Source organism: Podarcis melisellensis (assembly GCF_964234715.1).
Source record: "Podarcis melisellensis genome assembly, chromosome: 6".
Classification (NCBI taxonomy): domain Eukaryota; kingdom Metazoa; phylum Chordata; class Lepidosauria; order Squamata; family Lacertidae; genus Podarcis; species Podarcis melisellensis.
In genome coordinates this window covers 18,930,856-18,945,029 of record NC_138538.1, presented here as the reverse complement: position 1 = coordinate 18,945,029, position 14,174 = coordinate 18,930,856, and positions in this window count along the sequence as shown.

Here is a 14,174-nt window from a genome sequence, read left to right as displayed (position 1 = left end):
CAGTGATCACTCATGTGCCCTCACAGTTCCGATCTCACCTCTACCTTGTCCGGCCTAGACTTGTTCATGTCAACTGTGACTTTGGTGTTGGAGAGCTGCTCCCCAGTGCCACCACACTGCACAGGCGGCTGCTGAAATTAGACTGAAGAAAACGGCAACAACACCTTTAGTGTCCTGCATACAAACACCTGCACAGTGAAAGGAGCAGCCAAATGATCTTCAGATCTCTTGCTCCCCTGCCGTTTCGTCTTTTCAACAGAGGAAGGCTTTGTGGAAAGAACCTGAGGGGGCAATTTCACAATCGGCTGTGGCCATGAACTAAGGGTCTGTGAGCAAGCATTAGCTGCATGTTAAAGGCATAGGAAGAAAGCAAAGCATTTTCAGAGATTAGATTCTTCCCATTCCACTGATCCGGAGGAATCCTTTTAAATGCTCATTTATAAGGACCATACGCAACTGCATTCCTCCACGCATAGATGCTTGCAGATGCTTGCTGAAATATGCTTGCCTTGAAGAAGGTTCCTGAGGAGAATTGGGCTTAGGAAATAGCATGCTTAGTTGAGTCAAGGGCAGTCTTGTGGTAGAGAGAAACAGTATGCTGAACTGGGATGTTTAAAGTTGCAGGTTTTTCCTTTGGACTTTAGAATCTTCTTCCTCCTCCTCCTCCTCCTCCTCTACTACTACTACTACTTCTTCTTCTTCTTCTTCTTCTTCTTCTTCTTCTTCTTCTTCTTCTTCTTCTTCTTCTTCTTCTTCCTTTGCACCCTGCCACAAAAAAAATGAGAAAAAAGAAGGGAGACAACAGTCTGTGATGAGAGCTTAAAACTTTTTGCATTTTTATTTTTTAAAAAAACCACCACCCAATATTTACAGTCGGTTGTCCTTGTTCTCCGATAAGAACATTTCAAAATTCTCAGGAATGAAACACAGGAAGTTATCTTAGGCCTACTTCTCTCTGAGGTGATAAACTTTTGCCAGGCTATGCAAGTTTAGACTGTAGGTGAAGCTCAAGTGATTGGAAGAGTTTTTGCATACAAAAACATGTCTAACCTTTGGTAAACTAGCAGAGATAGGGAAAGATTGTTCTAGAAACCTCCTTTAAGGCATCTTCCTCTGTTTGGAAAGAAGACATACAAATTTCCCTCCTCAGTGAGAACTGGGCCTTAGTTCAAGGACTGGAAAACCTATGGGCCTTTAGACTCCAACTACCATCAGTCCCATCCAGTCACGAGATTATGGGAGTTGTAAGGGACGTGGGTGGCACTGTGGGTTAAACCACAGAGCCTAGGACTTGCCAATTAGAAGGTCGGCAGTTTGAATCTCTGCAACGGGTTGAGCTCCCATGGCCCGGTCCCTGCTCCTGCTAACCTAGCAGTTCGAAAGCACGTCAAAGTGCAAGTAGATAAATAGGTACCACTCTGGCGGGAAGGTAAACGGCGTTTCTGTGCACTGCTCTGTTTTGCCAGAAGCTGCTTAGTCATGCTGGCCACATGACCCGGAAGCTGTATGCCGGCTCCCTTGGCCAATAAAGCGAGATGAGCGCCGCAACCCCAGAGTCGGTCACGACTGGACCTAATGATCAGGGGCCCCTTTACCTTTAGTGCAATAACATCTGGAAGGCCACAGGTTTCCCACCTCCGCCTTAGTTACTTACGCAGGAAGTTGGAGTGTGATTCTTCTACAGATGCCCCAAACAGGGAGCCCTCCAATAAAATCTGTCAAGGAGGGCCCATTGCTCACTGGCAGAACACCTGCTTTTCTTGCGGATTTCAGACCCTAGCATCTCCACCTAAAAAGCTCAGATGGGGAAGGTCTCTTAGAGCCACCTCCATTCAGAGTGGACAATACTGGGCCAGGTGGTTCAATAGTCTGACCTAGTCTGAACAAGCTGTCTTTGTGGTTAATTGTATTCCTCTCACGGCATGACAACTGAGTTGGTCTGGTTGGGGTTTCAGGCACCGAATATCTGCTTTACCGTGGAGTAACCTCCCCGCCACACCACCACCTCAACATGATGCTCTCCAAATGCTGTTGAGCTACAATCTTATTCATACTTACCCAGGAGTCAGTCCAATTGAACTTTATGGAGCTTGCTTCTGAGTGGAAACATGTAGGATCACACTGTTGATGAGCCAGTGTGGTGTGGCAGACAGAACAATGCACTTCCCTGTTTCAGGAAGATAAAATATTGATACTTACTATGCAACCTCAGTGTGCAAGACTAGTCACTTATTCTCAGCCTATCTTAACTTACAGGCAGAGGGGTAGCACGGTCAGGTGGTAACCGGTGCAGAAAGTCACACACACACACACACACATTGACGGCTCGGGGTACTGCTGGATTGGTATTCACCCTGGTGCTCTATGTGGGGCTACCTTCGAAGGTGACCCCAAAACTACAACTAATTCTGAATGCGGCAGCTAGACTGGTGACTGGGAGCGGCTGCTGAGACCACATTGAAAGACCTACATTGGCTACCAGTACGTTTCCGAGCATCCGAGCACAATTCAAAGTGTTGGTGCTAAACGGCCCTAAACGGCCTAAACGGCCTCGGTCCAGTATACCTGAAGGAGCGTCTCCACCCCCATCGTTCTGCCCAGACACTGAGGTCCAGCACCAAGGGTCTTCTGGCGGTTTCCTCACTGCGAGAAGCCAAGTTACAGAAAATTAGGCAGAGGGCCTTCTTAGTAGTGGCACCTGCCCTGTGGAACACCCTCCCACCAGATGTCAAAGAGAACAACAACTACCAGTCTTTTAGAAGACATCTGAAGGCAGCCCTGTTTAGGGAAGCTTTTAATGTTTGATGCATTACTGTATTTTAATATTTTGTTGGAAGCCGCCCAGCCAGAAGGGCGGGCTATAAATAATAAATTATTATTATTATTATTATTATTATTATTATTATTATTATTATTATTATTATTATTTTCCTGTCAAGCTTAAAGGGCACTCCAAAGGACAGATGTCAAGGCAACATAGCGTCAGGGACAGAGTTAGCTGCATGGGCACCTGGAGCAGTGGCCATGCCATGCACGGGAGTGGGGGGAGCTGTGGGGGGGGCAGGGCGATCCACCACGCACTGCGGCAGCAGTGAAGTGATCCGCCGCATGCTGTGGCATCAGGCGGCGGGGTGAGCCACCGCAAGCCCCAGCAATGTGCCTTTTTGCCACCTCCCTCAGGGATGGCACCCGGGTCAGACTGCCCCCACTTTCTACGCCCCTGCTTACAGGCATGCCAAGAGAATAAATTTTAAAGAGGTATATAGCCATAATAATGATAAATAAAGCAAACATAGATAACACCTTTATATACCAAACTGAGCTCTTCGGAAGAAAAGGTTACCAGTTTGGGATTGTCTAAGAGGCAGTCTCGGATTGCAACACTCTTCTTCATGTTGTTGTGGGGAGTCCAGGCACCCCAAGTTACGCCGGACTGCATAGGGAGCAGTGTGTGAAATCTACCTCCATTGTGTTGGTGTCATCATCACTGATTCCAGAAGGGTCTGAATTTAACCTCGGAAGCTGAAGATAAACATTGCACACCGTCGGTGCATTTGAATCGCCACTTCATCCTTCACACCTGATTGCAGTGACCTTGTCTGAGTCCCAGATGAGAAGATGGAAAACTGTGTTTTGTGGACAAGCCAATCAAATGGTTAAGTGCACTTTAAACAAAGCTCTCTCTGCTCACGACTTTAGGAAAGCTTCTCCAGTGAGTCAGGGGCACCAAAACTCTTTCTTCTAATGCAGCTTTATCTTATCTAGCGTGGGATAAAGTCGTTGGATGGGAAATCTTACTGGCCTGCCTAAGCGTATTGCAAAACTCAAGGGACCATTAAAAGGCATTGCGATCACGCAGCTGGGAGCAGGTCGACATGTCCTCACAAATGGGTTCTACAAAGGGATGGAAAGGACGTTTATATGTCAGCTGGCAAGGTTATTCCATTGTGACTTGGTCCCTGTTCCGTAGGGACTCTCAAATATTCTACATTGAAATAGTATGCTTGTAAATCTCCGTAGGAACCCCATAGATATATATGTAAATAAGCCTGCTTACACAGGACATAAGAATAGTCTTTCCTGGATCAGGCCAGTGGCCCATGCAGTCCAGCATCCTACTCTCACAGTGGCCAGCCCAATGCCTGTGGGAAACCAGCACATAGGGCCTGCACTTGTAACAGTCTGCACCAAATGCATGTCTGAATTCAGGACCCTGGAGGCTTAAAGCACATAGTTCAAACAAAGTGATCAAACAAAGCACAATTGTATAAACTGGCTGATGTTGAACTTTCTTTTTTCTTGCAATATTTGAGGTATTGTAGAATTTAAAATATTTTGACTGAGTTAGGAAAGGGCAGAGAAAGAGGAAGGTTCCGTGTGTGTGTGTGTGTGTGTGTGTGTGTGTTTAGTAAGAGTGGCAATGTCTAATGAACTTCTGATAACGGAAGTATTTTTCTTCTGCATTAAAGTCAGAGGCCAAAAATCTGACGCATTAAAGTTTTTCTTCTAGATTGTGAAAACCCGCTCTTTAAAGCAGAATTGGAGCAAATGGCAGTCTGTGGAAAACCTGAATAGCTGTTTGCTCTGATTCAGCTTTAAAGAGCAGGTTTTTGCAGGGGAAGCTCTGGAGAAAACCTGTGTTCAAAACATCTGAAGGCATATAGAACCAAAGTGCTGGAAGGGACCTTGGATGTCACAATGCTTCATCACTGTATGATGCAGCAAATATTCTAAAAGCAAAATGGGTCTGGTGCCTAGGTCCAGTGCTTAGGCGGTAGACTGCCCAGATGCCACTCTTTTGTACTCCACCTTGGAATTCCTTAGAAGAATGGCAAGATATAAATGTCATTAGTACTTACACAAACATCAGGGCCGACCAAATAAGCCATTTTTTTAATACCTATCGTGTGACTGGGTAGTTATGTGAAATGGCTGACATAGCTTCCCTGTCACAAGAGACCAGACACAGCTATCAGCTGATGAGCTTGATTGCCATATTAGTGCCCTCTTGATTAATGTATATGAACTGGTTCTTAGATCAGGGGAAGGGCTCACTCAGCTGCCCTAGGCAAATCACACTATCTCAACCTTTGATCCCCCACCCGATCAATGGGAATAATTATTCATTTCGTGGAGTTATGAGGAGAATTCTTGAGATGTGGATTCTGATGCTCTTTATCTACTCATCTTGCCCTTGACCTAGATGATTTCTCATCTACAGCCAGTAGATCTAAAGCTGTCTGAGCGGGAGTCGATTCCTAAGGAGAAATTGGGGATGTGAATGTGGCTTTTCCAGGGCATTTTGGATTCGGCTGAAATCCCTTCCTCATCCTCATTGCCGGAGGACCACCACTGCCTCCCCTCACACATAGAATTATAGAAATGTAGAGTTGGAAGGGACACTGAGGGTCATCTAGTCCGACCCTCTGCAATGCTGGAAACATTTGCCCAACCTGAGGCTCGAACCCACGACCCTGACAATTAAGAGTCTCCTGCTCTACCGACTGAGCTATCCCACAGTTAAGGTGGAGAAGGAGGCAGGGAGGGAGAGATTAGCTGAGGCCCACCACCTGCATGTATTTAACACTCTGCACAGAACCGCAGCTGAACAGGACGTTCCAACCTCAGTGATATTGGACGACAGATGTTTAAACAGGAAACACGTGCGAAAAGGAGGGATGACACTTTAATGGAATAAAAGGGCTCTGCGGATTGCATCACCTGGGCAGATGGAGAGTTTCCCCAGCTGCAGAAAGGAGGGTCTTTTCCAGACTACTGTCTTAAGGTGCGTCTCACTTGTTGGGGAGGGGGATGAGCCAGGTACCTGAGAAAGAGGCCACAGACCTTGTTAGCTGAGACACACTCGGAAAGGGTCCGAAAGCTGGGGAACAGTGAATTTGGGGCATCTGCTAGAGCTTAGCTGTACTTGCCTATGCTCAGATTGCATATATGTGTAAATAAACCATCTATGGCAAAGCTAAGGGCACAATCCAACTGCCGTAACTCATTGCAGCAGATTGTGGGGCAGGATAATTGGGGCTTTTCCCTCCACCAGCGCCAGGCTGGCACAGAGAGTGATCCAGGCACTCACAGGCCTATATTCTCCCCCAGCTTGCTGATACGTCTTTCTGGACAGCCTCTGCTAGTCAGCATATGATATCCAGCTAGATGGACCTGCTCAGACTGACTCAGTTTAAGGTGTAGAGACCAGCTCAGGATCCAGTGACTCCTAGAATAGCTCAGCCTCGTCTTAGCTAGTGTGTGTGTGTGAGAGTGAGAGAGAGAGAGAGAGAGAGAGAGAGAGATTTGCATCAGCATCACAGTTGGGGACCACAGGATTAAACCCCCATCCCCTCCTTGCTGCGAGTCCCCCACATTGACATTTTTAGACATTATTATCATTATTATTATTATTACAGTGGTACCTCTGGTTGTGAATGGGATCCATTCCTGAGACCTGTTTGCAACCTGAAAAGAATGCAACCCGCGTCTGTGCATGCATAGATTGTGATTTACCGCTTCTGCGCACATGCGTGATGTCATTTTGCACATCTGCGCATGCCTGAGTGGCGAAACCCAGAAGTAACCATTTCTGGTACTCCAGGTCGCCGCGGGACACAATCTGAAAATGCGCAACCTGAAGCAAACGTAACATGAGGTGTGACTGTTATTATTATTATTATTATTATTATTATTATTATTATTGATTAAGCTTATGCACAAACCATCACCTTACATCTTTATATCTCAGCACCTACAAATATATGTATAAACACAAATGTGCTGGTGAAGATAGGAACCTTAATGAACAATGAGACACATACCGGTAATTAATCGGGAGGTAGGAAACACAGGGGCTATTGCAACAGGCGTAACAGGTGAATGACCATCAATGTAGAAATAAATGTCCTATAAAGATGGAATGAATCATTTGAAAGATTATTACTGAGTAGTTTTATCTCGGTGCTCACCTGCTTCCAAGTGATGTGTTCACCGCAATGGTGGCTCTTGCCCACTAGGACTTAAAGGGCAAAAAGACCACAGTGATGGAAAATGCCCAGGTGTCTGCTCACTGTGCTGTCCAGCGGCCAAGTCTCTAGGGGCAACTCTGCTCTCCATCCTTAATTGCTCTTTATCTTTAAACCAGGCCTGGACCAGGCAGCCATTCAAATAGAGGACTGCTCTCTGTAATTCCAGTTACAGATAGGTAGCCGTGTTGGTCTGCCATAGTCAAAACAAAAAAAATTCCTTCCAGTAGCACCTTAAAGACCAACTAAGTTAGTTCTTGGTATGAGCTTTCGTGTGCATGCACACTTCTTCAGATACACAGAATCTGAAGACTTAGTTGGTCTTTAAGGTGCTACTGGAAGGAATTTTTTTTTGCTCTCTGTAATGTAGGACATAAGCCCTAGGGGGGGCGTAAACCATAGTCTCCAAGGAAACTGAACCCTCGTAAGTGCTGGCCCCTTGCAGTCTCTCTCTGCTCGGAGGATAGAGGCTCATGCAACAGTATTTGGCCTATTAGCATGGGATCCTGCAGGCATGGCTTTTCTTCTAAAATATGTCAAGCTCATGAAACTTTAGGTGCTGCTTTACACGAAGATGTCGATGAAACTTCTAGGTGCTTCGTAAGATCTTTTTGACTTCTTAATGGTTTTGTCATACGGCCTTATGTTCTTACTGCTGTAAGATGTATTCTTTTATGATAAAAAAGCAGTATACAAATAATTTTTTTACAAATAAATAAATAAGATGAGGAAAAAGAAGGAAGTGACAATGTATTAGGTGCTTTGCTAAGATGAGGAGGATGAGAATTTGCTGCCACCCTGATAGCTGCAGTGCCTTGTGTGAGGAGCATGCAAAGTCACATTTCCTTGCCCAGATTTAGAAATGTGCTAAGCGGAAGAGGTTAAAACTGCTGAAGACCATGGCAAAAGAGCAAGAAAGTGCTGCCTTTTCCTTTGCACTCCGTTCATTCATTCTCTCCCTCCCTGTGTGTGCCTGTCTGCCTTTCCTTTCCCAAAAAGACACACTCTTGCAGGCAGCCCAGAATTGCTTCCCCCCCTTCTCCATCCCTCTCCCCCCCCCCCCACCTTTTGCTTTTGGAGGAATTCCTCTAAAACAATAATAGTGACATTGTTCCTCACTTTGCTGGCGGTTTTATGGGGCTTGCTTTGGAGAAAGGTGACTGTGGATGCCTCTTGGCCCACATGTGTTTACATAAGGAAATGCATGTGGGTTTTGGGGTGGCGCCTGGTGTCAGCAGCCGCTCTCTGTACTCCTGACCCTGACAGAGCTGCTTTCTTGCTTCTGGGTACGTTTACTGCACTCCAGATGTGCGCTGGCTCCAGCGTGGCTGCGGAGCGTCAGGGATCTGGCATCCCCCGGCTCATCGGTCTGTGGGGTAGAATGCCATGGTGGTTGTTTTAAAAGCTGTAATGTTTCTTGGTAACACATCATGATTTATTCAGCCCTTGTTTGACAGAGCTGCTTTATCAAAAGCTCATGTTGGGGGGGGAGAGAGAGAGAGAGAGCTGCGAGCGGCCAGAGGAAAGGAGGGGAGAGCAGGCAAGTTCTCGATTGCACTCAATGCTTCTTATGTGCTGCTGAAATCCATTTCATCTGTGCACAGAGGAGGAGGAGAGTTGAAGCAGGTTCCTTCGCATGGCACAGACCTGCACTTTGCTTCTGCCTTTTGAAATATCTGGCTGGTGTATCTGGATCGAGAGCCCACCCTGTAATCGAGGCCTATCATAATAAGGATTTAATAATAATTTATTATTTATACCCCACCCATCTGGCCGGGTTTCCCCAGTCACTCTAGGCAGCTCCCAACAGAATAATAATAATAATAATAATAATAATAATAATAATAATAATTGATAAAAGATCAAACATTACAAACTTCGGTAAACAGGGCTGCCTTCAGATGTCTTCTAAAAGTCAGATACAGTCATACCTCGAGTTACAGCCGCTTCAGGTTGCGCGTTTTCAGGTTGCGCACCGCACGAAACCCAGAAGTACCAGAATGGGTTACTTCCGGGTTTCGGCGCTTGCGCATGCGTAGAACCACTAAATCACGCTTTGTGCATGCACAGAAGTGCCGAATCATGACCCATGCGTGCGCAAATGCAGCACTGCAGGTTGCAAACGTGCCTCCTGCATGGATCATGTTCGCAACCTGACCGTCCACTGTAGTTCTTTGTTTCCTTGACATCTGATGGGAGGGCGTTCCACAGGGCAGGTGCTACTACCAAGAAGGCCCTCTGCCTGGTTCCCTGTAACCTCACTTCTTGCTGTAAGGGAATTGGATTGGCTCTTAATGATAATATAACAGGAAAGCAGCTTAGGGTGGGCAGTGATGCTCCTGGGAGAAGTGAAACAGAGGAGCTGACAAATCTGTGGGAGATGGTCTTCCATAGCCGCAACAGCTAAATGCAAGGGTGGCTCAAGCTGTGGTCCTCTAGAGATGTTTCTGGGCTCCAGTTCCCATCAATCCCTGCCAGCATGACCAATGGTCAAAGATGATGTGAGCTGGGAGTCCAGCGACTTTTGGAAAGCCACAGATTCCCTATGCCTGTCACAGGGTGGACTGACCCCATACCTATAAAACACATTAAATGTACATGGGTTCCCCCCAAGAATCCTGGGAACTGTAGTTTAAGAGTGCTGGGAGCTGTAGCTCTGTGGTAGGGAAACTACAATTCCCAACATCCTTTGGAGAAAGTCATGTGCTTTAAATGTGCACTAATGTACTTTAAATGTTTGGTGTGGATCAGCCATTAATGGAGACTGGAGTCTTCAGATACCATTAACAGACCCCTAAGTACAGCTGAAGTTTGCAACCTTCATAGTCTGTTGTTTCGTCCCAGGAAGTATTTGGATGTCCTCTATTGGAAGCAGGATGCTAAGCTAGAGAGGTCTGATCCAGCAAAACTCTTCATAGTATTCTTGTTTGTGAACAGCTAATAAGAGAGTGACAAATGTACAGTGGAAACTATGTCTTGACTTTTTGCTCGCTGTGCACCTGTAGAGTTGCCATAATCAACGCTGGAGAAAAGTTGACACCCGTCTCCTTGAGGTGCTTGATTTCCACATGCAGTGAGCTGTTGGCATTGGGCAACATTCAAACATGTCTGCATTCTGAAATGTTGCCCTGCTTGGAGAACATAATTGTGAAAGTCTGGATTGGCTTTTAGAGATAGCAGGAAAGCAACAGTATCTCATAGCACAGTTCTACTTTCGGGTTTGAATGTGCCTTTTCAGCATATTCAGTGCCTGCAATCCAGGAGTGCAGGATGCTGTCGGCCAAGGATGTCCACTGGTCAAGCAGCTGATATGAACCATCCCATGCTGTCGCTTGTGTTTCAGTCTGCCCTGCTGTGAGCTAGTGCAGCTATCACCCGGATCGGCCCCTGGGGCCTGCTCCGAAATAGCAACTTGTAACTAAGGGACGATCTCCTGACTGATTCTCCTGACCGCATCCACATCAAAAGCATTTGTGCGAGTGACTCATCCACACAACTGGCTCACATGAAGACAGGAGGGGCAGCTCTCCAAAACCCATCTGCAGCTCACAAGACGATCATATGGATAAGACATTCACATGACCTGGCCACGAGAAACAGCTCCAAGCAGCATTCTGCAGCTGCAAAAGCTTGAAAGCAATGATTAAATATTAGCAACAATCTCGTATTCCACAGGAAACCATTGCAGAGCCTGCTGGGGGGTGGGGGAGGCCTTTCTCTTCTTGCCCTGCGTGGGGCACCATGACAGCTAAGGAATAGTCCCATCCCCTGATGAACAGGCTTGCCAGTTTACAACCTGGAGTTTCTCTTGGATTTGTGTCCATTGAGGAATTAGCATGCAAGGAAGGGGCTGTGCCAGCCTGTAGCTGCTTCCTCTTGTGTTATTCCAGCTCCCTCCCCCTCCTGCTTTCTCCATTTCTCCACCTGCTGAGAGGCACACCTGCTCTCTACCTGCAGGCAGAGGAGCAGGTGGACTGCCAGGGTGGGAGGGGACTGACAACCAAGCTCTATTACCTGCCAATTCAGCAATGGTTGTACAGTAAAGGTAGAGGGAGAACCTGGCAGTCCTGCTGATTGAGTAAAACCTGGCAGACTTTTGGGGTATTGATTAAATAGCTTCAACCTATATAAATCTGCATGTTGTGAATGCATGGAGCAAACACCTTTTTGCTTCTTTTTCATCAGCTGAGGGCTAGGAAAGATCGACGTGGCCTCTCTTGCACTGGTGCTCTGCTCTTTGCTGCTTTCTCGCACTTCAGAGTAGTGGCAATGAACTGAAAAAAGTATTTAGGTATACTTTCCTAAAGAAACCAGAGGCCTTTCTCCTAGGCATGGTCGGCCAATTGGTGTCAAAGAAGGATAGAACCTTTTTTATGTATGCCACAGCAGCAGCAAGAATACTCATCGCAAAGCACTGGAAGACACAAGATCTACCCACCCTGGAAGAATGGCAGATGCAAGTCATAGACTACATGGAACTGGCGGAAATGACCGGTAGAATCCGAGATCAAGGAGAAGAGCAGGTGGAAGAGGATTGGAAGAAGTTTAAAGTTTATCTACAAAAACATTGTAAAATTTATGAATGTTAAGGGCACTGTAAATGAAATGAAGGGGTTCCAGTGATTAAGATAAATAAGAGTATAAAGGGAAGGATAAAGGATGAACTTGAATAATATGATAATTGCTGAACTAATTTTAAAATGGAATACATGAAAGGAAAGCGGGTGGAAGCAAGGAAAATAAGATTCGGAAGGTTATTAATTTGAAATAGAGTTTTTCTTTTAATCTTGAATTTTCTTTATATATATATATATATATGTCTTTAGTATTTTTGTCTTTTTTTGTCTCTTTGTTGGTATTTTTTGTTGTATGTGTTTGTGGGTTTTTTTGTGATTTGAATTAATTTTATTGTTGTTAATTTTGTGAAACTTAATAAAAAAATATTATTTAAAAAAAAACACAGAGTAGTGGCGTAGCTAGCCGCTTGGGTGCCCGCTGCGGCACACGCGTCCTTCAGCTGGGGGCGGGGCAAGCTGCCCATGGGGGCAGGGCGAGCCTCTCTGCAGCCTCCCCCTCAGCTGTAGACGGACGTTTGTGGCGCCAGCACATAGACCAGCTTAGGCGCAGGGTTGGGGACTTGGACACTACCGCGGTGCCCCCAACTGCGCTCGTGGCTCTGGAACAGACACTTACAGATGGCAGGCTCCACCTACACCTCACGCAAACTGCAGGCGTGGAGCCGAACCAAGCCACTTCAGAGGGCCTGCGGGACTTCTCACAGACTCAGACCACTGCTGTGCCTGACATTCCGCCAACTCCACTCGCAGAGGTTCCACCCACAGCAAGGGATCTAGGGGACTTGGTTTCAACGCCACCTAGGGTCGCGCCACAGACTCAGCAAGAATCGGGCAGCCCCCAGAACCTGGGTCCCCAGCGGTCTGGCAGAGTTTCCAAGCGCCCAACTTATTTAAAGGACATGTTGGACATGTAACACTGTTGGTCTAATGGAAGTATGTGAAATGTAACCGGTATGCTTTTGCGCCTAATTGAACCATTACCTGTAGTGCTGTATATAAGGAAACCATTATGATTCTAACTAACACCTTATCTGGGTGGGGAGGGGTGTTATGTACTGAAGTTCTCACCTTGGGTTGGCAGGGGGATACTGTAGATAGTTTTCACTCAGGTCCACATATGCAAATAAGGGATTGAAAGTGACATTCAGTGATTGGATAGTTACAGAAAGTTGTTACAGTTGTGTTGTACTGGAGCTCTATATAAGCAGGCTGGCTGAACCCTTCAGTTCAGTTCTGTTCTGGCCTGTGAATAAACAAGAGCTGTTTGAAGAATCGCTGTGTTGTCTGATGTTCACCCACAACTTAACAATTATTATTATTATTATTATTATTATTATTATTAGCCACACTGGGTGGCTTCCAAGATATATAACTACATAATAAAATCTTAAACATTTTAAAAAACTTCCCAATACAGGGCTGCCTTCAGATGTCTTCTAAAGGTTGTATAGTTACTTATCTTCTTGGCTTGCGGGTTGCATAACTCCATACCCTCCAAAATTTCTCCAATGAAAATAGGGACGTCCTAAGGAAAAAGTGGGACATTCTGGAATCAAATCAGAAACTGGGATGGCTTTTGTAAATCTGGGACATTCCCAGGAAAATAGGGGCACTCGAGACAATTATACTTCTATAAAACCATAAATTGTGTAAGTTCATCCTTTAAAAAAAAAAAATTTCCTTCTTGGATTTCTTTCTTGGTGTAAAGGAAAAGGTGTTCCTTGCATGCTTAGAGGTTTCCCAGTTTCTAGAGTTCCCAGCTATTACACCAGACCTTGTTACTGTACCTTTAATAAATAGTACCTTAATCTGTAGTTATTGGCAGGTGATGATGGTGAGCTCCTGCTCTCAAAACAAAGCTTCCCTTGCTGGTTTTTGATCATACTACTGGCGAATGGGACGCAGGTGGCGCTGTGGGTTAAACTACAGAGCCTAGGACTTGCCGATCAGAAGGTCAGCGGTTCGAATCCCTGCGACGGGGTGAGTTCCCATTGCTCCTGCCCACCTAGCAGTTCGAAAGCACGTCAAAGTGCAAGTAGATAAATAGGTATATAACTCTGGCAGGAAGGTAAACGGTGTTTCCGTGCGCTGCTTTGGTTCGCCAGAAGCCACTTAGTCATGCTGGCCACATGACCCGGAAGCTGTACACCGGCTCCCTTGGCCAAAAAGCAAGATGAGCGCCGCAACCCCAGAGTCGGCCACGATTGGACCTAATGGTCAGGGGTCCCTTTACCTTTACCTTTACTACTGTCGAAAGGCACAAGAGCAGCCCAGGCTGTTATTTTCTCATCAGTTGGCAACTCTGCTCTGGCTTAAATGTATTTAACCCAGAGCTGAAGAGCCCTGCCCTACATTCCATGTGTACGTTTCTGATGTTATTTTCATTTCTAAGTTCAAGTGTTATTTCTCATGGGTGAGGGCAGATTCAGGAATCTTTAACCCCAGGATTAGAAACGCGCCTTCTGTAAGTTTTATCACAAGGGGTGAAAATGTTGAAACAGGAGATACAAAGGAAAAAAGGGTGGGGGCAAAAGAAATCCTATCTGTGTCAGGATCTCACACTAGCTAG